General features: G+C 44.4%; 1 protein-coding gene across 3 annotated transcripts in view; it reads left to right on the forward strand.

Moving 5' to 3' along the window:
• HDLBP (high density lipoprotein binding protein) overlaps positions 1 to 22036 on the forward strand; it is a 69473-nt gene that overhangs the window by 3544 nt on the left and 43893 nt on the right. Inside the window, exon 1 of one of the 3 annotated variants that reach the window (XM_066619425.1) lies at positions 10012 to 10084. The exons of the other annotated variants lie outside the window; for them this stretch is intronic. The gene's annotated coding sequence lies outside the window, so the exon portion shown is untranslated. Of the gene's footprint in view, positions 1 to 10011; positions 10085 to 22036 lie in introns of those variants that run through there. 3 annotated transcript variants of the gene reach the window in all.

The following is a 22036-nucleotide window of genomic DNA, read 5'->3' on the forward strand; positions in this document are numbered from 1 at the left end:
AAAACTGTTATGTGCCCTGTTATTAATGTTTTTTCTGTTTATTTTGTCCTCATTTTTCCTCTCTTTAGTCTCTTGCAATTTCTCTGTCATTCTGCCTTTTTTTCTAGTTTTTGTTCTCCAATGTTTTTTCTCTCATTAACTCTTTGTCTATTTGTATTTCCCACCCTACCCCCAGTTCCTCTTTGTGTCTCTCCAATCTGTTTGTTTAGGTATTCTCAGTTAACATGCCCTGAATGAAAATACAGTAAAAGTTGCAATATCTAGTATCTCTGGAACCAAAGGGTTGTTGGATATTGTAATTTTCCATATATTAGGCCAGGGGTCACCAAACCCTGGCCCGGGGGCGAGATGTGGCCTGCGGCAAGCCTCTGTCCGGCCTGTAGCCAGCCTCTGATCCCCTGAGAGCGTCTGACCCAGTTGACCAACACAACCAGAGTTGTGCTTGTGGAGTGGTGGAATGAGGGTCCATTTAAGTGTGTGCTTTATTTCTTGGGCTGTGTTCATGCTTGGAGAAGTCCTGGACATTTGAGCCCATTCATTTTTTCATTCATCCAAGTTCCATCTCTAATGTATTTATTTAAATTTTATATTTAATGTCTTTTTCTGGCCCTCGACCCTGTGCCAGATATTTGATGTGGCCCTTCAGCCGAAATGTTTAGAGACCCCTGTATTAGGCTGTTATACCTAACCTCCCCCAAAGAAACTTGCCTTAACACCAAAGTTACTCTTCATCATTCTCTTCTCCTTATTTGCCTTAATTGACCCTCTCATGATGAATACTTGCAGCCACCTGGACAGTTATTTGGGCATTCTGAACTCTCATGGCCCTTGAAATTGTGGCTAAGTGCTGCCAGTTAATAGGGTAGCAAAATGTAATGGGCCTTTTAGCCAATTTCCAGTTAATTGAACTTTCCAGACCATCAGGTGCTGGCTAGCACAACTTCACTGTAACAGATAGCTGGGGCTTAGTGAGAGCCTTTTTCTCTCTTCCCCTCAAATTTTTTTTCTAGCTTTTCACTTTCTTTTGAGACTAAGGCTGGAATCCTGTGCACACTTACCTGAGAGTAAGTCCCTGTTAACTTAATGGGACTTACTTCTGAGTTTACAAATATAGGATTGTGCTTCAAGTACCGCTGAACTCTATGGGACTTTCTTCAGAGTAATTATGCCATGATCATACCATAAGGTTGCAGCATTCAGTGTGTCCTTCATCTTCTTGGCTCTGTTCTACTCTGCTTTGTTAGGGCCAAATTCTATCCAATTTTTCAGCACTGGTGCAGATGTGCCACCAAGGCATGCACTGCATTCTGCAGTAGAGGTGCAGTCATGGAGGCCTCCTCCAGGTAAGGAAATATTTGTTACTTTTCCACAGGGCTGTATTGCAGCTGCACGACTGCTGGAGAGTTGGATAGGATTCGGCCCTTAGTCTCCAATCTCTTCCTTCCCTCTTAGGCTAATAAACCACAGGACTCACTATGGAAATAAATCTCCTCCTCCTGCCTGGCTGATGCTTGTCAGGAAATGATTGTGCTAAGCTGTGTTTGACCTCACTGGGAATCCCCTCTACATAACCCTACATTCTCCAGGTAGACAGCAGAAGTTGGGGGGGGGGGGAGAGCTGCCTTCTTAGGAGTTTTTTTTTTTTTAAAGGGTGTTTTGAAACTCTGCATACCTCTACAGCAGCAGGCACCAAACCCCAGTCCGTGGTATGGATCTGGCGTTTGCCATGATCCTTCCTCGGGTGAATGGAACTTACCATTCTGCCTGCAGGCCTCTCTGTTACACCGCAGATTGCCCCCGACCATTGTGGCAACCAGCCACACATGCCAGGAAATCCCGGTGCAAAGCCTGCTGGGGTGACAGACCCCAAAAGCAGCTGCCCAGCAGGAAGGTTGAGGGTGATCTGCAGTGTGACAGAGAGGCCCTGGGTGGAAAGGTAAGCTCTGACTGTGCCAGGGTCGCCTTTAGTAGTGCACAGCCGTCTCCGCTGCTCTATAGAACTATCTATATTCAGGTACCTTCTTGCTGTTTATGGATAGTTCCATTTTAGGTACAGACATCTTGGCACAAAATCTAGAGTTCAGCATTGTAGGAATAGATCAGGGGTGTCCAAAGTTTTTGGCAGGAGGGCCACATCAGTTCTCTGACATTGTGTTGGGGACAGGGGAAAAAATAATTAATTTGCTTTTAAAATTTAAATAAAATAACATAAGTTTACATAAATGAATATATTAAAGATGAACTTATATGAATGAATGAAGGTCTTGCAATAGCTCAAGGCCTATAAAAAGGCTTTGCACAAAGTAAGGCTGGCCTTTCCTTTGCTGCTGCTACTGCATCACAGATGTGGATGGGCTGCAGATGTGCTGCAGGAGTTTTGGGGAGGATCATTTGTTATTAGGGCCACTGGGGGATGCAAGCCCTTGCTGTCAGTGCGGTGTGCCTTGTCAGTTGTCAAAAAGCAGATGGTGTGCCTTGACAATTTTAGTACTTTCTCAGTGTGCTGTGAGATGAAAAAGGTTGAAAATCGCTGCTCTAGTACAAACGCTGGGGATAAGTTTGTGTGCTGGTAGGTATCCTGCTCACCAGAGGGGCCAGGCACCCTCAGCCCAGTGAGCTGGGGGATGGATTTGTGGAAAGATAAATAATTTGGGGTATTTATTCAATGTTTGCTTCCTGTATGGGCTTGGTAGATCCCATCATTTTGGTGCTTTTTTTTTTTTTTAAACAGGCATCAAATATGGTATTGGGAACAGTTCTTTCAAACATAAGCAGAACCTCTTAACCAACATCATCTTTGCAAAACCTTGGGATTGATGGGTGAAACTGCTTTCACAGATGGGTTTGGTTCATGTTGCTGTCTTTAACTGTAAGTTCTGGCTGATTATGATGTACTAGGGCCCAGTCCTAGCCAGTTTTCCAGTACTGATGCAGCCATTCAGTCATGGAGGCTCCCCAAAGTAAGGGAGTGTTCTTTTGTTACCTTACTTTGGGGATGCATTGTGGTTTCATTGGTGCTGGAAAGCTGGATAGGATTGGGCCCCTAGTCTGGTTTGATAACCTGATGGCAGGAGCTATAAGGCTAACAAATAAACTGCTCACTGAAAACTGACCTTTTGCCATTCAAGAAGAACTATTCTCTATAACTGGGTTTTGATCTGTTTGCACTCTTCATGCTTGTTGTGGAGAATTCCAGTAATAGTTCTTCTCTATCTAAATTGTAACAGTTATTGATCTAAAACAGGGGTGTCAAACATAAGGCCTGGGGGCCGGACATGGCCCACAGAAGCTTTTTATCTGACCCTCAGGCTCTCAGCTGCTGAGCAGTGCTGAGGTGTTACTGCTAAAAGTACAGCCCATGTGAAAATTGGGCTCTCCCATATCTTGAAATATGATCAAGATTTGTGTATTTTCTCTTCTGTCATTTGCAGATAATGAGTTCCTAAGTAAGAAAAAGTGCTTTTATTTTTGGTTATGACCTGTTTAATGACATCATTTCCTGCCTAATGACATCACTTCCAGCCCTCAGCAGGCACCATGAATGCTGTTTGGACCTTGGTATGAAACGAGTTTGACACCCCTGATCTAAAAAAGCAGGGGTGTCAAACTTGTTTCATACAGCAGACTGAATAGCATTCATGATGCCTGCTGAGGGCTGGAAGTGATGTCATTAAATAGGTCATAACCAAAAATAAGCACTTTTTCTCACTTGGGGACTCTTTAGCTGCAAATAACGAGAAAATACACAAATCTTGATCATATTTCAAGATAAAAGAGAGCTTAATTTTCATGTGGGCTGCTCTTTCAGCAGTAACACCTAAGCATTGCTCAGCAGCTGAGAGCCAAATAAAAAGCTTCCATGGGCCGCATCCAGCCCCTGGGCCTTGTGTTTGACACCCCTGATCTAAAGTATGCCATAAGCACTGCAACAAGATGTTACAGACAAGAGGCTAGACATGCTCATGACTGATGTAAGTGGTGATAATGATATTCTGTTTACGGCGCAATCCTAACCCCTTATGTCAGTGTTTTCCAGCACTGACATAAGGACAATGCAACTCTGAGGTAAGGGAACAAACATTCCCTTATTCAACATGTCACATGCTAGTGTATGTAACAGTATTTTTTTTTCTGGGAATAGTTGTTGATAGGAAGAGTTGGATTAGGATGTGCATCCTTCCTCTTGGACCATGAAAATTAATATAGGCATCCCATGCCCTCCATTCCAGCCCCCCCCCCCACAGATATGGAAACTGTGGATATGGTTTCCTGTCTCTGCAGCCCCCACACACCCATTAATGTTTGCTTACCACAGGAAATGTTTCTTTCTTTTACAGGACTCTATAAACATACAGGCTTATAGCGCAACATACAGGCAGCCTGAATGCTTGAGGACACTAGATTGAACGTTAACAGGAAGTAATTAACTTCCTGCTCCCTGTTAACGTTCAATCTAGTGTCCTCAAGCATTCAAGCAATTCAAGCATTGTGCCTGCATGTGCTATAAGTTTGCGTGCTTATAGCGTCCTGTAAAAGAAAGAAACATTTCCCGTGGTAAGCTTCTAAGCAACCTTTGTGGGGGCGTTGAGGCCTTGGATCTGTGGATCCATGGATAACTGAATCCATTAATATGGGGGCGCCTTAACAAACTTGGTTTTTATCCAAGCATATTTAATAAACACAATGTTATTTTCTTTAGAGTGACTGTGGTAAAACACTCATTTTAATAGGTTAAAATTATCGGTGACTGCCCATTTGTCCTTCTACCAAAACTCCTCTTCACAACACTTAGGGCGCAATCCTAACCAACTTTCCAGCACAGGCATAGCTGTGCCAGTGGGGCATGTGCTGCTTCCTGCAGCTGGGGGGCAGTCATGGAGGCCTCCTCAAGGTGGGGCAATGTTTGTTCCCTTACCTCGGAGTTGCATTGCCCTTATGTCAGTGCTGGAAAGTTGGTTAGGATTACGGCTTTATTTTTGTAAGTCCAGAATTGCTTTTTCCCCTATGCTCTCCCTGCTAAAAAGTTGGCAGAACTCTTCTAAGCACACTGATTGCAGTCCTGGCATATCCTACACAAAGGGTATCCTGTCTTTTTTAAAAAGTGTGTCATTCTGATGACACAATGGCAAGAGCATGCTATAAACAATTTTTCCTATATGGCGAAAATGGAAGTGAGCATGGCAGGCGAATCTTACTGAAATGGCTGCATCCAAAGGGCAGATTAGCAGGTCAAGACAGAGCTTTTGCCTCCCCTGAAACTTTATCTCTTTATCCTCCTACAGAATATGTCTGATCTTGAAGTGTGGGGGAGGCACATGTTATGACAGGCTTCTCTTTCCCTTTTTGAAACTTTAATTCCTGTTGAAAACATGCTGTGACAGGTTCACACAACCAGAAATTTCTACTTCAGGACTAGAAACAATGGAATGTGATGGGCCCCTTCCAAATATTTTCTCTCCAAGATTGACTTGGTGGCCCATTCAGGCACATTTCTCATTGCGATCACACTCATGCTTTTTTTGAAGAATGTCAGATGCCTGTTCAGGAGTGTTTTCTCCCCTTCCATAAGAGCACATCTTCTAGCTTGTTAAACTGGCATAGATTTGAACTTGCTACAGATATGTAGTGTGATGCATTATGTGGTTTTCCTTGTACAATGTTGCAACATCTTTACAAAAGCCATTGCAAGGCAAGACACTGGGAAAAAGATTCAGTGATGAAATGCTGGCAGAGGTTTAGGGCACAATCCTAACCAGGTCTACTCAGAAGTAAGTCCTATTTTGTTCAGTGGGGTTTACTCTCAGGAAAGTGTGGTTAGGATTGCAGCCTCAATTGCCTTTTTTTGGAATTAAGAATGGAAATGCAACATTGACTAGAGTCTGACTAGAGCCTCTCCTACTCTGGTTTTATTGGTGAGAATGCAAATGGTGGCTTCAGTTATTGAGGCTCGATAAGAAGGACAGTGAAACACTTTACAAATTGAAAGTATTGTATGAATCAGTAATAAAATTCCAGCCAGGCTCTGTGGAATTACTACTGTGTAGGGCAAAAATACTGTAAGCAGCCTTGAGTACCTCCCAGTGGAGAGGAGAAATATTTTAGAATATATTTTATGATGGTCTAGCATCCTTGAAATAGAGCAAAATTCTTACCATCTCTTACATTGACTATTCCTTAATGTATGGAGGGAATTTAAATCAGAATATTTTATTTAGTTTGTAATTTTGCTAATGCGGTCCAATTATATGGACTTTGTCCCAGCACCTGGAACAGAAAGGGAAACTTGTTTTTATTAGAATTACTGTAAATTATGTACTGTGTGCTGAATTCACTTATTCCTAGAGGAATAACAAGGTACTGTAGGACTCTCAGCCCAGTTGTAACCTGAGCTGGAACAGGCAGGCCGGCTGGCCTGTGCTGTATTCAGTGCAGTGTTGGAGGTGACTGTGGGACAACTGGGGGCAAGGGAATATTTTTCTCCTTGCTCCGAGCACTGCCCCAGCCACCACAATGGGGCTACTCATATCTGCATCAGCTAAATCGCTGGTGCAGATCCAAGCAGCCTGGAGTTAAGCCAGTCTGCTTGGGGGGGAGGGTGAGGATCTGGCCTAATTGCTGGAGGCTGGTCCTGCCCCCCTCCCAGCCTGGCCCGCCCACTGGTCTGCCTGCCTCCCTCCTTCCCCAGATTGTCCCCCAAACGCCCTCCCCCTCCCCCCCAAACCCTCATGCCAGTGGTCTGCTGGCGGCGTGAACCCGCCTCCGGTGTGGCCCTCCGATGCGCTGGCCTCTCCAACTTGAATGGAGGCTCACATGTGCTTTACAACACATTTGTGACACTCCCGGGCCAGTGTAAGGGACTTAGCTGGCCAGATCTCAGGATTGTGCTCTGTGTGTGTTAAATAAGGGGGCAAGCAATTGGGACAAAACTTTTCATTTATACCTGCTGCTGCATTCCTGAATGTATCAAAACCATGATCCTGAATGAATAGGGAAGTTTAACCACAATAAATGGTTGATGTTCAGTTTGGTATTACAATACTATACACAACTGTATAATATATTTACAAGCATAATATTATTTGTCATTACTATGTCTGGATTTGGTTTCATTCTGCTTTCTCCCAATATTCTTGGTAACATTTGATGAACAAAGAAAATGCAGCTAATATGTAGCAGGACTTAGGCCATGCTGCTGATCCTAAGTACGTTCCCTACAAGTCTCAGTTATTTCAGTGGGACTTCCGCCACTGCAGCTTCCACTTGCAGCTTAACTCCTACCTGAGAGTCTCAAAAAAACAAACAAAACCCCAAATGCAGATAATAATAATAACAACAACAACTTGGTATTTATATACCGCCTTTCTAGTCATCGGATTACTCCTCTGACTTTATTCAAGGCGGTTTACATAGGCAGGTGTTTCTAAATCCCTCAAGGGGATTTTTACAATCATAGAGGTTCTCTCTTTCAAGAACCAACAACATTTCAGAATGGATCTTCCTGGTTTGGTCTCATCTCTGGCCTCCAGTTTTCCCACGCAGACTAACAAGCAGCTCCATCTCTCACATGGAGGGCAGCCAAGACGCTTCTTGCTCACACCAAGAGCAGGTGGAATCACTCAGCTTGGCTTGTCAGCTGCTTCAAGGTCTCGCCATTCTCAGCAGTTCAGGGAGCTGCCGGTGTCCTTGAAATGGTGACCTTCTGATGTTATCTTCAGGCTAACAGAGGCTCTACCCTCTAGACCAGACCTGATCCCACATATGCAAAATCAAACAACATTGGAATGGATTTTGGCAACAGAACAAGATTTCTGGAAGAGCTATGATAATGTGTTGCATATAGCAAAAGAACCAAATGCACAAGTATAATGAGGGAGGAACTGGCTAGTCAGAAGCATTCTGGGGAAGTATATAGGGGTTGTAGTGGATGACCAACTAAAGACGATTCAGCAGTGATGCAATGACAAATAAGGCCAAAGCCATTTTAGGTTATATCAACAAGAACATTGTGTCCTTTCTAGCATTAGCAATAGTAGTAGTCTGTTTGACCCTGGTAAGACTACATCTGGAGTGTTCGATTGAGCTCTGCATACTATAATTCAAGAACAACGTTGACACAAATCTGAATATTTTGTCTGTATACAGCTTTGTGAACTTTTTGTTGAAAAGCAGGATTCTATATAAATATTCTTTAAAATATTTAGCATCATGTCCTTTATAGGATTTACCCCTTCTATTTATTTTTATTCCTCCCTTTTTTCTTACCCTGGTTGAACATGATAGCTTGATATATGCCTGAGGGCCCAATCCTATCCAAGTTTCCAGTGCCAGTGCAGCCATGCCTATGGGGCATGCACTGCATCCTGTGGTGGGGAGGCAGTCACAGAGGCTTCCTCAAGGTAGGGAACATTTACCCTTACCTCAGGGCTGGATTATGGCTACATTGGTGCTGGAAAGTTGGATAGGATTGGGCCCTGGGTCTCTTTAAAGCATTATAAACAATAAACTTGTAGTAGTTGGCAACCTTCAGTCTCAAAAGACTATGGTATTGCACTCTGAATGACAATAAACTTGGTTGGCAACCTTCAGTCTCGAAAGACTATGGTATAAGCCTACAGCACCTGGTATTCCCAGGCGGTCTCCCATCCAAGTACTAACCAGGCCTGACCCTGCTTAGCTTCCTAGATCAGACAAGATCAGGCATCTGCAGGGTAACAGTTGCTACTGATGAAATTATAAATGTCTTAAGAAAGGCTGAAGAACTTGGTGAGTGGGTTAAGTCCAGAAAAGGTGATGCTATGGGAGTAGATATCAAAAACAGCATCATAAAAGGAGTTCAACAGTTATTTCCTATCTGCTCCAGGGTCTTGGAAGTTGGGCGGGGGACGGACGAACAGGTTTAATATTGTGTGATGTGGCTCTTGGATTACTGTAGCTTCCTTACCTGATTGTTGAGAGATGAAAGGTTTTGCGTGGAAATTAAAGATAGCTGCTTAAAACTTGGTGCAGTGTGGCCTGGCAACCACTTTTCTTTTCAACTTGTCCAGTTTCTTTTAAAGAATATTCTTATTCCAAATTCCACACGCTAGGAGTCGACCAGTGTGAAATGTAGCTTTGCTTTGGATCCCATATAAGCAGCTGGGTTTATTTATTAACAGTACTTGTAGAAGTTATGTGCCCCACCTTTCTACCTTTGGGGGGCATCTTGTGGCTGCAAATTTCAACCCTTTTCATCTCAGGGCACACTGTCAAGGCACTAAAATTGTCAAGTCACACCATCAGGTTTTGGCCAATGACAAGGCTGCCATTGGGGGGCTCACATCCCCATTGGCCCTACTAATAAATGACCTTCCCCAAATTTGTGTGGCACACCTATGGACAACTTGTGGCACACCAAAGTGCCACAGCACCATGGTTGAAAATGGCTGGCTTATGGGTTGTGTTCTGCTGAAAGGCATTCCTAGGTCGCTGTCTGTGTCCCTACCTGCTGACTGATTTGGGATTCTTGGGGAAGTGTTTTCCCCAAGAGAGAAGATTGAACTTTGTGACTCTGCCAGCGCGATGCCCAAGAGCAGAACTGGCTGGCCAGGGCATGGGGTTTAGGGTCGCAGCAGCCGAGCCTCTCCACGCTCCCTTGGGAGTCTGCCCAACCGAGTTCCCCGGAACTCGGTTCCCAGAAAGAACGTCTAGGGTTGCAGCCAGCAAGCGCCCTTCTGAGTAAACACGCACATGGTCGGGAGGCTTGGCTGCGAAGGGGAGGACGTGTGCCTGCTTCCCTTGAGGTCGGAGGGGGGCACGTGCACTGTGCCGCTCAGCAGCCGGGGAGGGTCGACCGCGGGGCTGCTTCTGCTGCGCGGCGAAGGCGCACAGCTAGCGGACTCGGTGGGGAGGCGCAGCGTGGCGGCTCCCGAGTCCTGTGCGGGCTGCCGGGGCCGGGCCTTCCCAGGAAGGGAGAGGAAGGGGCCCGGCTCTTCTGACGTGTGAGCCCGGGATTGGCAGCCTCTCCCCCATATAGCAGACGGGAAGGTGCCTCGCAGCTTTCCCGGGAGCGCTTCGGGGTTTCTCCAGCAGAGCGAGCCGAGCAGGAGTGAGTGCCACGTACGGGGCGATCGGGCGGGGTGGGGGCGGGCTCGGGTCGCCCGGGAGGCTGGAGCGGGCGGGCGGCTGAGTGCTGCTGGGGAGGGAAGCTGCGGGAGGGCAGCGGAGCCCGGTCTGTGGCTGGGAGGGAAGGGGGCGGGGAGCGAGCTGGTTGCCGACGTGGAGCAGAATGGAGGCGCCGGCGCTGGCTGCCCTTCGGTGTCCTCCCCTGCAGAGCGCCCCGCGCGCACCCGCTCCGGTCCTGCCTCTCCTCCTCCCCCTGACACGCTCCCTCCGTTAGGCGGAGGCTGATCGGAGCGGGGCAGCTGCCGTGCGCCCAGGGCTCCGTCGGGGGAGCGGGAGGAGGGCGGGGGGACCGACCGGGCTACGTGTCACAGGCGCGCATCAACCGGATCTCCTCCTCCCCCTCCCGGCTCCGCCGCAAAACTTTGCACCAACTTTCCCGGCCAGGTTCTTCCTGCTCCAGCCGCGGAGGGAGGGAGGGAGAGAGTTGGATGCCCCCTCCAGGCCGGGCACGCTCTCTCCAGACGTCTAACCTTAAGGAACCAGGACGGGGGGGGCTCAGTGCACGCGCTATTTCTCCCCCCTCCCCCGTTGGCAGTAGGGTCTCAAGCAACATACATTCTCCACTGGCTGATGAGGGGTATAGGGCGGTGGGGGAGAAGGAGGCTCCTAAGGCCGATCGCTGCCCTCCCCCACTATGGGGTGGAGGGGGGCATCAAGTCCGGAACAACCCTGGCGCTGCCGGAAACGGGGGCCAATGTGGGGTCTGTCTCCTTGCCCCTTTTGATGTGAGTATTGATTGGCACACTCCCAGTCCCACACCTTCCAAACTGCCCTGTGAAGGGAAGGACAGACTGTAACTTTTTCTCTGCGCTGCCTGCTGCTCTTAAGTTTGTATGGGCACTTTTCCAGAGCTCATTGCAAGTTGCACTACTGGAGCCAGGAATTTTGAATCATTCATAGCACTCATGTCTGCAGAATTCATGAAAACCTCATCCTCATTCTTTTTTTTTTCTCCCTCCACCAGTATCTTTGAAATCAACTTAAACAGAAATTCTGTGGTAGTCTTTTGAGTACACCAATGTCTTCCTTGAGACTCAGGGTTCCCTGGTTGGGTAGGTGGGTAAGCTTGACAGGACAGGGTAGGTTTTAATTAAATGTCTTAACCTTGTTTCACAGCACATAGAAGACACTGTCAACTAATGACTAGTAATAAAAGCAAGACCCAAGGAAATAGGGGAGGCAGGTTACAAAATCTGTGTTGTGCTCTTGCATTAGAATGAGGGTGATTGACTCGCAGAGCAAGTCTTATCGCTCAAAATTAACTCATCCCTGATGTACTGTTGATGCCTGTCATACAACTTTTGACGTTCTTGGGCTGGGTGCTGTTGAGCAAGGCTGTGAATGGGGGTGGTAATAAGAGTGGCATTGTGAATAAGCTGGATGTGGGGAAGAATTTTTGATCCTGGTCTTGCAAAGCCTTTTGTACAGTAACAAGCATACACACACTTGGTGACACTTTGATGTGAATGGACTTGGGCTGCAATCCTACACACATTTACCTGGGAGTAAGATGTGAACTCAGTGTTTACTTCTGAGTAGTCATATAAGATTGCAATGATACGCCCTGTATTGAGAACATATTTAAACTTTTGAAGAATCATTAGGTCTTGGTGACTTTATAGAAGTCATCAGGAGTTTGATTGTGGGAAGGGAAGCTGTTTGGCTCTACCCTCTTTTTTTTTATGAGAAGGAAACACTCACACAATACATGAGAACCAACATTAAGGGTTCAAATACCCTAGGGAGCGCTTTAGAAGGACTCATGGTGAAGAGCTTGCTGGCAAACTGCTAAGGATTATGAAACAAAATGTGGGGTTCTTTGGCTCATGCCTTACAGCAGACCATGAGCCAAAGCACCCAATGTTTTGTTTCATAATCCTTAGATTAGTCTTTCAAAATGGTTATTATCCAGCACAGTAGTTCCTATAATACAGCTTCTTTTAGAGCTAGTTTGTTATAGTGATCTGTGTCCTGACATGATTGACAGCTTTACTAGCTAATAGGAACAGTGCATTCTGGGAAACATGGGGCTAATCAGCACCAGTTTTCTACCTCCTCAACATTGTTGAACTCCCGTTGTGTTACTTAACACAATACTCAACTTTCCAGAACAGATCCCTGGCAGTGGTGTCACTAGGGTTTGCGTCACCCGGTGCGGGATGCCAACACATCACCCCCATGCAGTGGGCGGGGCAACACCCCAGGTGGTAGGCCTGGTGATGTACCATCACTCCGCCCCCACTGGTTTTTTGGCTGTACCTTTTGATAGAACAAAGATAGAACACGTTCTGCATGAAATTACGCATTGATTGATAAATAACACTCCTCCAAACTGTGATTTTAGTGATTTTAGTCACTAGTGGTGTCACCCCCCCAGGTGTCAACTTACGAACACCTTATTGCAGCAGTTCTCAAACTTTTAGCACTGGGACCACTTTTTAGAATGACAATCTGTTCATGACCCACCAGAAGTGATGTCATGGTGAAAGTGACATCATCAGGCAAATTAAAATAAATAAGTATAAGTAATTAAAGTAAAACAAATAATTAAATAAGCAGAAGCCAGCCCTGGTCCATCAAGTGAATTTCCTCTGTGGCCTGCCTGCAATAACACCTCCCCCCCCCCCCCCCAAAAAAAAAAAAAAAAATCAGTAAGGTTTTCAATCCTACCCAGTGCCTAGTTCAATTTAAGAACTTCTGTTTAAACCAGATCACTGTCAGGATCCACCTGGCTTTGCAAGTCTCAAAAAAGTTCACCTTATCAGCTGAAGCCTCTGTTTTGATCCTTTTTAGTGGAGGGGGGCTGCCTTTTGGAGCACTTGTTTAGCTCCAGGTGCATAGGATCAGGATGATTCTGGTAGCCATGCACTCTCCTTCACCTGATCTTCCAAGGCATGCTTGCTTACCCACAAGTAAATGCGACTGTGAGGCTTAGTTTTGCTTTCCGTAGGGCTCAATACATTCATCTGCTTGGAGGGAGGGACTTCCTTCTCAGGTGTTTTTGTGGGCTGCATTCATTGGATCAGGACCATTCTGGTGTCATTGAATTCCTCTCAGTCTGCCCTTTCTGACAGACTAAGGCAAGTTTGCCTACTTGTGAGTAAACACGCAATACGGCTCACTTTCTATAGGGATCCATGCATTTTTTTGTTCTCCGGTTTTTTGGCCATAACTTTTGATAGAAAGGAGAGATTTCACTCTGGCTTTTTTATTGCATTCCGCTCGAAATTCTTTATCCAACGGTATATAATATGATGGGGTTACTCCTAACCACCGCGATTTTAGCGTGTCACCCCCCCGTGCGTGTCACCCCCGTGCGTGTCACCCCCCTGTGTGCGGCACCTGGTGCGACCCGCACCCCCCTAGCAACACCACTGATCCCTGGTGAAGTAGATCCACTTTTTATAGTTTTTCAAACCTTTTTATCAGTGAACAGCTAATTCTTTGAGTTACCCTTTGTCACTATTATCCAATTGGGATATTGTGCATGTGTTCATATATAATTGTATAACAGATGCCTGCAGTAAGTATTATTTCTGATGGAAATAGGTGTGTGAAAGTGTGCTCATGTTCTTGACTGTAAACTGTCTTAATCATTTTTTTGGCTTAAAGTCTTTCCAGTAAAAAAGATATAACAAATGGAGTTATTCTGAAAAGTGTTGCCAAAGTTGCGCACGAAAGATTGTTGTTCTCTTGTAGAATTAACTGATGATACCCAGCTTCAGTTTTTGCTTTATTCCTCTATAAACTAATCTGTTTGCCCTTTGTGTAAATGTCTTTGTAGTGCTGCTTTCTGTTTAGTCTGGTTATTACTACTTAACCTCTATTGTACTGCACGTATAAACCTGCAGTTTTGCTAGTGTTGCCCAGGCCAAATTTGGGCTTGTATTGCAAATTATGCTGTTTTTGGAACCAAGTGCCTTGTGGAATGGATTATATTTGAGGGCAATTAAACCTAGTCAAGGCTATTTTCAAAACACTACTGCAGTTCAGGAAATTGTACTCTTTGTTGACCTTGCTGATACTGACTGACAAGTTTGATTGGTTTGATTGGTCGTCAGAAGTAAAATCCCTGGCAAACTAATATGAAACTTTCATCATTCAAGGAGTTAAATTCTGTAGCTGCAGCAACAGAAAAATAAAAGATTGCTGTTGTCATATTCTTTCTCCAGCAGTTTTGGGTATGCAGGGTGCTTCACAATTCTTAACTCCTCTTGGAATGCTACTAGCCCTTTAAGATTATTCTCTCCCCTCCCCCTCTAAAGCTGTGAATGGCTGCTGGTACAGGCTGTGCTGAGGTGGCATTTGTGAAAATTACACTCTGCTCTGTGCTGACACTGATATTCTGCAGAATACTTCTGATTCCCCCTCCCATTTAAATAACAGTTGGGAGATGTGCCTGCATTCCCAGGTATAAGAATGTGCTCCTTTTTACATAAGTTTTTTGGAAGGGGGAATTAAATGGCCAAAGCTTTAAAACAAGACGTTATCGTTTAATAAAAATAGTTATACATTTTTAATACTTAAAAAAAGCATAATTACTACTTCCTGTTCTCCCTTTTCATCTGAAGGATTATTCCATCTAAATATTTATATGATAATAATTTGAACATTTGTATATCCCAGTGGCTCGTATACTGTGGGTCAGGACCCACCAGTGGGTCGCGACCTGATTTTTGGTGGGTTGTGAAATTGGAAGGCTGATAGCTGACAAGGAAAAAGTTTTGAGCCCTATGGAAACTGAAAGGGGCAGCATGTGTGTGTTTACTCATGAGTAGGAAAACTTGGTCCACTTCAAAGAACAAACTGGGGGACGGGACGGGGGACACAAAGCCACCAGAATAGTCCCGATCCAATGAAGATGGAGTTTAACAAATGCTCTAGAAAGTGGTCCTTCTCACCATCACCATAGTAAAAAGGATAAAAACAGAGGCTTGAGTGACCGGTAAAGTGAAACTTTTTTTTAGTCTGGTAAGCTAGGTGGGTACCAACAGAATGTCATTTTAAAAGTGGGTCCCAATGCTAAGAAGTTAGGGAACGCTGGCATATCCATTAGTAAGTATTCTCTTGTCAATCATATTAAATCCACACAAGACTACTGAGCAGTGCACATGCTTGTAAACAGGGTCAGCACCAGGTTGCACCAGGCCCTTGGTCACCATCCCTCAAAGCCTGTTCCCATGTGGCTGCCTCCCACTGTCTTTTTCTGTGTCCCTGACTTTGCTCCGAATCTTCCTGCCTGGCACCTTGCTTTCTTACTTGAGTTATGTGGGCAACCAGGTAGAGTTCCTGGGGGCATCGCTGGGAGGGGATGACTGAGGCCACCCAAGGTGCCATGCTCTCAGGTGGGGGTGATGGGTGTGCCGCCTGAGCCCCTGCTGAGCAGAACTTTGTGCCACGTTTGGCAGTGAAAGGGCCCTCCCATCTGCCCTTGCATCTGAAGCAATTGGCAGTGGTGCGATGACACACCAAGATCATTGTGTCACCACTGAACTACTTCCAGGTGCTGTGCTGTGCCTGCACGCCAGGGACAGGTGGGTCTGGGCCTGCTGCTGCTAGCAGCACCTGCTGCTTGGCATGGTAAGGGCGGTGACGTGCAGTGGGGGGGGGTGACACCCACCCTGGGGGGAGAATACACTGACAACACCACTGACAGTTTCTCATCATCATCCCATCTTCAGAGGGTGGAAGGGCACGAGCTGCTCCCAGCCACCTTGGGCTTCTCCCAAGCAGTTATCCCCCTGCTAACGAAGGGACCGCCACTTGGGAGCAACTTGTTCCCTTTTGGCTGTGGAGAAAGGAGGAGAAAGTATCCATGCAACCCTCATATGGGCACTTTCAGTGGTGTCCCTGTGTTGTTGTAGAACTGTTGCTTAGGGGCAATGGTATTAGCTGATACATCAGTAGTGGCAGCCTAGAGGTTAAGATTCTTAGGGCCCAATCCTATCCAACTTTCCAACAATGGTGCAATCACAATGCAGCCCTGAAGTAAGGGAAAAAATGTTCCCATACCTTGAAGAGGCCTCTGTGAATGCCTCCCCACTACAAGATTCAGCGCATGCCCCACTGGCACTGGAAAATTGGATAGCTCTGGACCCTTACTCAAGTATAGAGTCACTGACTTGGTACTTAATAGGCTTCTGGGCTGCTGAGGCTCCAATGGCAGCTTTGTAGAGAGGCAGATTGTCATTGTGTGGAGCTAGTGGCCCCTGGCACAAGTCCCACAAGGCCCCATCTGTTGCACCCACTCTGCTTGCAAGAATGAATTTTAACATTGCTCTCTGAATATGACCCTTTTCCCGTCATGAGTTGTATACCAATTTCTCTGCCTTCGTTTGTGTTCATTTCCACCAACATACATGTTTTAATTACCATAAGTGGAATCATTTTCTAAACAATTGCGTGAAGCACTTTTCACATACACAGAGAGCAACAGCATTGTGAGAGGATGAAATTCCTACAGGGAGTTATGGGCTTTATAGTTTTTTAGTGAACCTGTACACAGAAATTCTGTATGACAGGACATAGTGACACATCTGCAAATAGGTTTCCAGTTCTCCATATTGTCCCTCCCCACATACATGGGTTGTAGGTTTTCTGGCATAAGATACTAGAAATATATGAGATTTTTTTCGTTCTAGGTTAAAACTCTGAGATCTTCCAGGATTACTGGTCCAAATAACTGGACTTACTTCATTGGGGACCAATTGCTCAAATGTCCAAACTGGCTTCTTGCTAATAGCCAAATTCCTTTTAAAATTTTTATTTAAAGCTCCTAGCATCTGCTATGAGTTTCCTTCTTTGCAATATGTTTTCATGAGAAAAAATTGAAATGCTCATAATGCATCTATGTAACTTAGGACTGATAGTTTCTGATGCATTGAGGCCCAGAGGGTAGAATTGCTAGAAAGTTAAACCTGGGAGAAGGATAGGGAAGACAGCTTTGTCATGTTAATGAGCTAAAATGTACTGCTGAATCCTATGCATGTTAAAGCACTGTTATAGTCCTCTGGAGATAGGAGTGAAAGTTGAGATCTAGCCATTTTGGTGTTTTATACTGTCTGAAATGCATGCAATGTCAAAATGGGCATTGGCAATATTAGGTTTTAGAAATGGTGTCGAACAGAAGAGATGGCAGTTGACAAGGTAGAATGAGTTGTGGCTTTCTGGAAGGTAGGCACTTTTTTCAAAGATTGGTTACTTGACAGTTGAAATGCTGCTATTGCCTTGCCTTGTTGTTGAGTTCAATTTTCTCATTGACATACAAATAATGAAAGACTGGGCTTCTTCAGATCAAACCTGAAAGGTACAGTGTCCATAGCTATGAGATTGCACACAGGATCATGTTCTATTGCATCATTTTGCTGCCCCCCATGTCTTCGTAGTAAGTGGAAAAGAAATCTATTCTGTTTTTAATCAGATGGCTTATGCAGTTCCAAATAGCATCAAATAAGGCTTTCAGGCCATTTTCATTTAGTCATATTCTAGTGTTTTAGTTCCATTTTGTTTAAAAAAAAAACAAGAACACACTTGCATGTACCTTTACAGTAGGCTTTGCTATATAGTCCAGGGACAGTCCAAGTTAAAGAGCCAGATGTAAAATGCAAACCTCATGTAGCATAAAGCCTTAGCCGTCGCCTTTCTTCTATTTTCCATCCGGGCTGTACAATTGGTCTTACCAGAAACACACTTTGGAAGGGTAGCCTTATCTGATCACCCTCTGCTCAAAAGTGTGAGTGCTTAGCAAGTCCTGTTGCTATAACCACCACTCTGTCCACCAGGTCTATCCCTAAGAAGGTGCAAAGCCCTGGACAAGTGGATCTGTATGCCCCCTCCAGCCCCTCCATTGCTTAACAATTTTGAGATATGCAACAGCAACTTTCTACACAGTGTTTCTGATATAGCAGTGAGTGTAGCTGAGAGACAGGGTTAAAAGGGGAAGGGGCAAGTCTTTGGGGAAAAAAGTCCTTCTTTTACAGTTAAACTGGCAATGTAATGAGGCTTAGTTCACTTGATGCAGTAAACCTGTGCCTGGGCTGTACCACTTCAGTGTTGTATGAGTAGGTGTCTGTTCTTTTGTGTAACAGCATTCCATCAAGTGTCCTTGCCAGCAATCTGAAGTAGTTCAGTCCAGACCTCTGATTATGATAGATTTTGCCACCTCATTTGTTGGCTGTAAGAATTAGACCAGAGACAGCTATCTTTATTGTATGTACCGCATTGTCTTCTTGGCCTGTGTCACAGCCATATCTGCTCTTCCTTCCACTGTTATCATGGTTGCTCTTCTGATGCATGTGGCACTAGAGAGCAGCAGCAGCCAGACGGGTCCAGCCCAAAGGCTCTTCTAATCTAAATTGTATTTTTACATAGCTTTTAATCTAAATGTGTTTGGACCTCTGACCACCCTAAAAATATGTTAAGTTTAACTTTTATAAATAAGTGGTAGGAAAAGGTATTTGAAATAAATCCTCAGACAGTTTTTCCCAGTATTATTTACTGTCCAGGGGCTACTATAGTTAAAACTTCTAAATGATGGAAATGTGAGGCTGCTTAGAAGCACTGTGTTGGGTGTTTGGGTCTTTTGGTTCTAGGGCAGGGGTGCCCAAACCCTGGCCCTGGGGCCACTTGTGGCCCTCGAGGCCTCTCAATGCGGCCCTCAGGGAACCTCCAGTCTCCAATGAGCCTCTGGCCCTCTGGAGATTTGTTGGAGCCCACAATGGCCCAATGCAACTGCTCTCAGCGTGAGAGTGACTGTTTGACCTCTCGTGTGAGCTGTGGGATGAGGGCTCCCTCCACTGCTTGTTGTTTCACATCTGTGATGCAGCAGCGGCAGCAAAGGAAAGGCTGGCCTTGCTTTGTGCAAGGCCTTTTATAGGCCTTGCGCTATTGCAAGACCTTCATTCATTCATATAAGCATCTTTAATATATTCATTTATGTAAACCTATGTAAATTTATTCAAATTTTAAATGTAATTTTTCCCCCTGGCCCCCACCACAGTGACAGAGAGATGATGTGGCCCTCCTGCCAAAAACTTTGGACACCCCTGTTCTAGGGCATCAGATAATTGGTGTTGGAAACGCTTGTTCTGTTTGAGCTTGTTATAATCAGCACGACACTGCATGGGTACAGTTTCAGCCTTTTTTGTAGTGCCTTTAATTATATATAATGGCTTCTATTAATAAAAAGCTAACCATTTAAATTAAAATAGATTAAAATGGCACATGATTTGCTCTTTGTCTCTGAAAATGCTGATCCTATTGAAAATCTAAGTCATGGCTAGACATGTAGTGTGCATGCATACTTCTGTTATTTTCATAGGAATTATTTGTGCTCAAGCACAGGAGTCTGTCCCTAGCTAGAGGCCATTTTGAAAAATATGTGAAAAGCCTCTATTCCTTATCCCTTTTCTCCTCAAGAATTTGAAGCTGTATTAGTCCCTCTTTGCTGTTTCATTCATTTATACAGACCAGACATACCTGTAAGTTTCTGGTACTTCTTCCAACTTACTTGATGAGCCTTTTGCAGATGCCCAGTTCTGCAGGCTTTAAGCTTTGTTGTTCTACTGTATCCTTGTCCTTCAGCTTCCTATCCGGTCATGGTTTTTGTGATGATGGTTCATCCTCTGACATGGCAAATCTCAGTGCAAAATAGATTTGAAGCTTCCCGTCGCTGAATGCTCCAAATTCAGAACCCTTTTCCACCCCCCTCTTGAGCTTGGTATTCATTTTAATCTCAGTATCAAATACCTGTATCCTGTGCCCCTGAGAGCATCTTCTGTTCCAGGTCAGAGGAATGGGCACAAACCACATCTAGGGCAACTTACTTTGTTGTGACCCATACTCTTTGCTACTTTGCTACCCTGTACCCGAAATGGAAGCTAAATTATCTTGGCATATTTTCTTGTCTCGGACCTCTGTAACGCCGGAAATCCAATCCTCCCCCTGCTGACATAACCTTAGCTTGTGATCCTTAAAGCATATATGTTTCTGCCACTTCATAAAAAATCCACCCCCATCTAGTTTGGTTTTCAGGGGCGGACACCCTCTAGCGATTACAGCATCAGACTTGGTTGGCAGGGTTGTGGGCATTCATAATTACAAAAGAGAGTTTAGAAAGTGGGGTAAGTTTTGCAGGATTGGACAGACTGGATGTATGGCTATGAAATGTCAGGATTCTGCAATCCTTCAAAGATTAGCTGTTGTTATTAGCATTTATTATTGGGCTTTTCTGGTGAAGGAAACATTTGGGAGAGAAGGATTATCATGCAGAATTCTTACTAAAGTAGGAAGCTGGGGTTACTTCTTCCATCTTCCAATAAAACAGTAGGCAAGGCACAAGCCAGAGATAACATGCTCATGTTGCAAAAGTGGAGTTGAATGGATCTTTCAGTGATGAGATAGGAAATGCTATCTATTTCAGTTTTTGCTATGTGACCTGAGGAGTCTGAAGCAAAGAATTAATTGGCATGTTAATTCAGTGTCAATTCTTCTAGTCGAGTCGGTGTTGTAACTCAGAATCTCCTCTGTCAGAAGTTTGCAAGTCTTTGGGCAGGATAAACACATAGCTTGCACATTTTAAAAATTAAAAATATATAAAACTTTTAAAATGTTTCAATTAAAAATAGGCTTTTAAAGTTTATATGGTTTGACACTGTTGAGACATTTGTTGGAATGTGTGGGATCACACCCACTCATGATTGCTGGCCCTGCCCCCAAGTGTATTTGGCTTGTTGTTGTAAAGAGCCTGCACATGTAGAACTGTACATACACTTTGTCCATTCAGTTGTGCAAACTCTCAATAAATAGAATCCCCAAATGTCTCAACAGAGCCTGTGTGTGTACTGTTTGTGCATGTCCTTCAGACATTACACCTAATGTACTTGGGATACTGAACCAGAGTCAGTCATCCTGCTCCCCCCCCCCCGCCTTTAGACATTCAGATGAATGCCTGAGTAGTTATTTTAAAATTCTTATCATAAACATCTATCAAATACATGGTGTTAAAAGCTGTTTTTCTATGCAAACAAGAACCATTGGGGGAAAATCTGTGACTTCTGAGGCTAAGCATTATAAATGGCACACGTGTATCTTATTTATGAGGGCTTTGTACTGCACTTGATTATTAGCAAGTCATCACAGTTGCTAGCATTCAGGGTATTCCATTTTTTATGTCACTAGGATCATCTGTGGAGCATATGGGTAATCTTGTAATGCTGTTGTATGCCTACTAACTACTTGTGTTCACTTCTCAAATTAGAACTACTATACTGTATTAGTCAAACAGCATAGATTTTGACTCTTCATCTCATTGTGAAATGCAATGGTTTGTATCCCAAGTTATCTTTCTGTTCATATAAGTGGATTTGCATGAGTGGAAGTTCTTGTGCATAGAAATATGAATGAAATCATGACTATTACTTGGAAGTAAAACTGTACTGGTTTTGTTCATTATATTTTATATTCTTTTCTTCCATAATGACTGAGTTCCAAATTAAAATGAATAGGATTGCAACTTTAATTTTTAAGGAGGTGATATTGCTTCATATTCTTGCCTCTGTTGAAATCTGTTCTTGCCTTTAAGTGGTCATAATTCAGTACCTCTGGTTTGCATGACCAAAGATTCTAAGTTGCAATTCCTAGGTTGTATAAGGGCTATATTCAATTATAAAGCAATATGTCTTAATGCTTGTTCAGGAAATACATGAATTTCAAAATGACAAACTTTATTTAAATGATTTAATCTGCAGTTCTCCCTGCTCCACCCTGTCTTTTATGATTCCACCTGGATTTAATTCAACCCATCCTGCAACACTCTGTGCTTTTTGGGGGCAGTATTTGCATACATTTGACAGTAAATGTTTCTTTGCTGAACCTT

The sequence above is a fragment of the Tiliqua scincoides genome, chromosome 3 (assembly GCF_035046505.1).
Source record: "Tiliqua scincoides isolate rTilSci1 chromosome 3, rTilSci1.hap2, whole genome shotgun sequence".
Taxonomy (NCBI): Eukaryota; Metazoa; Chordata; class Lepidosauria; order Squamata; family Scincidae; genus Tiliqua; species Tiliqua scincoides.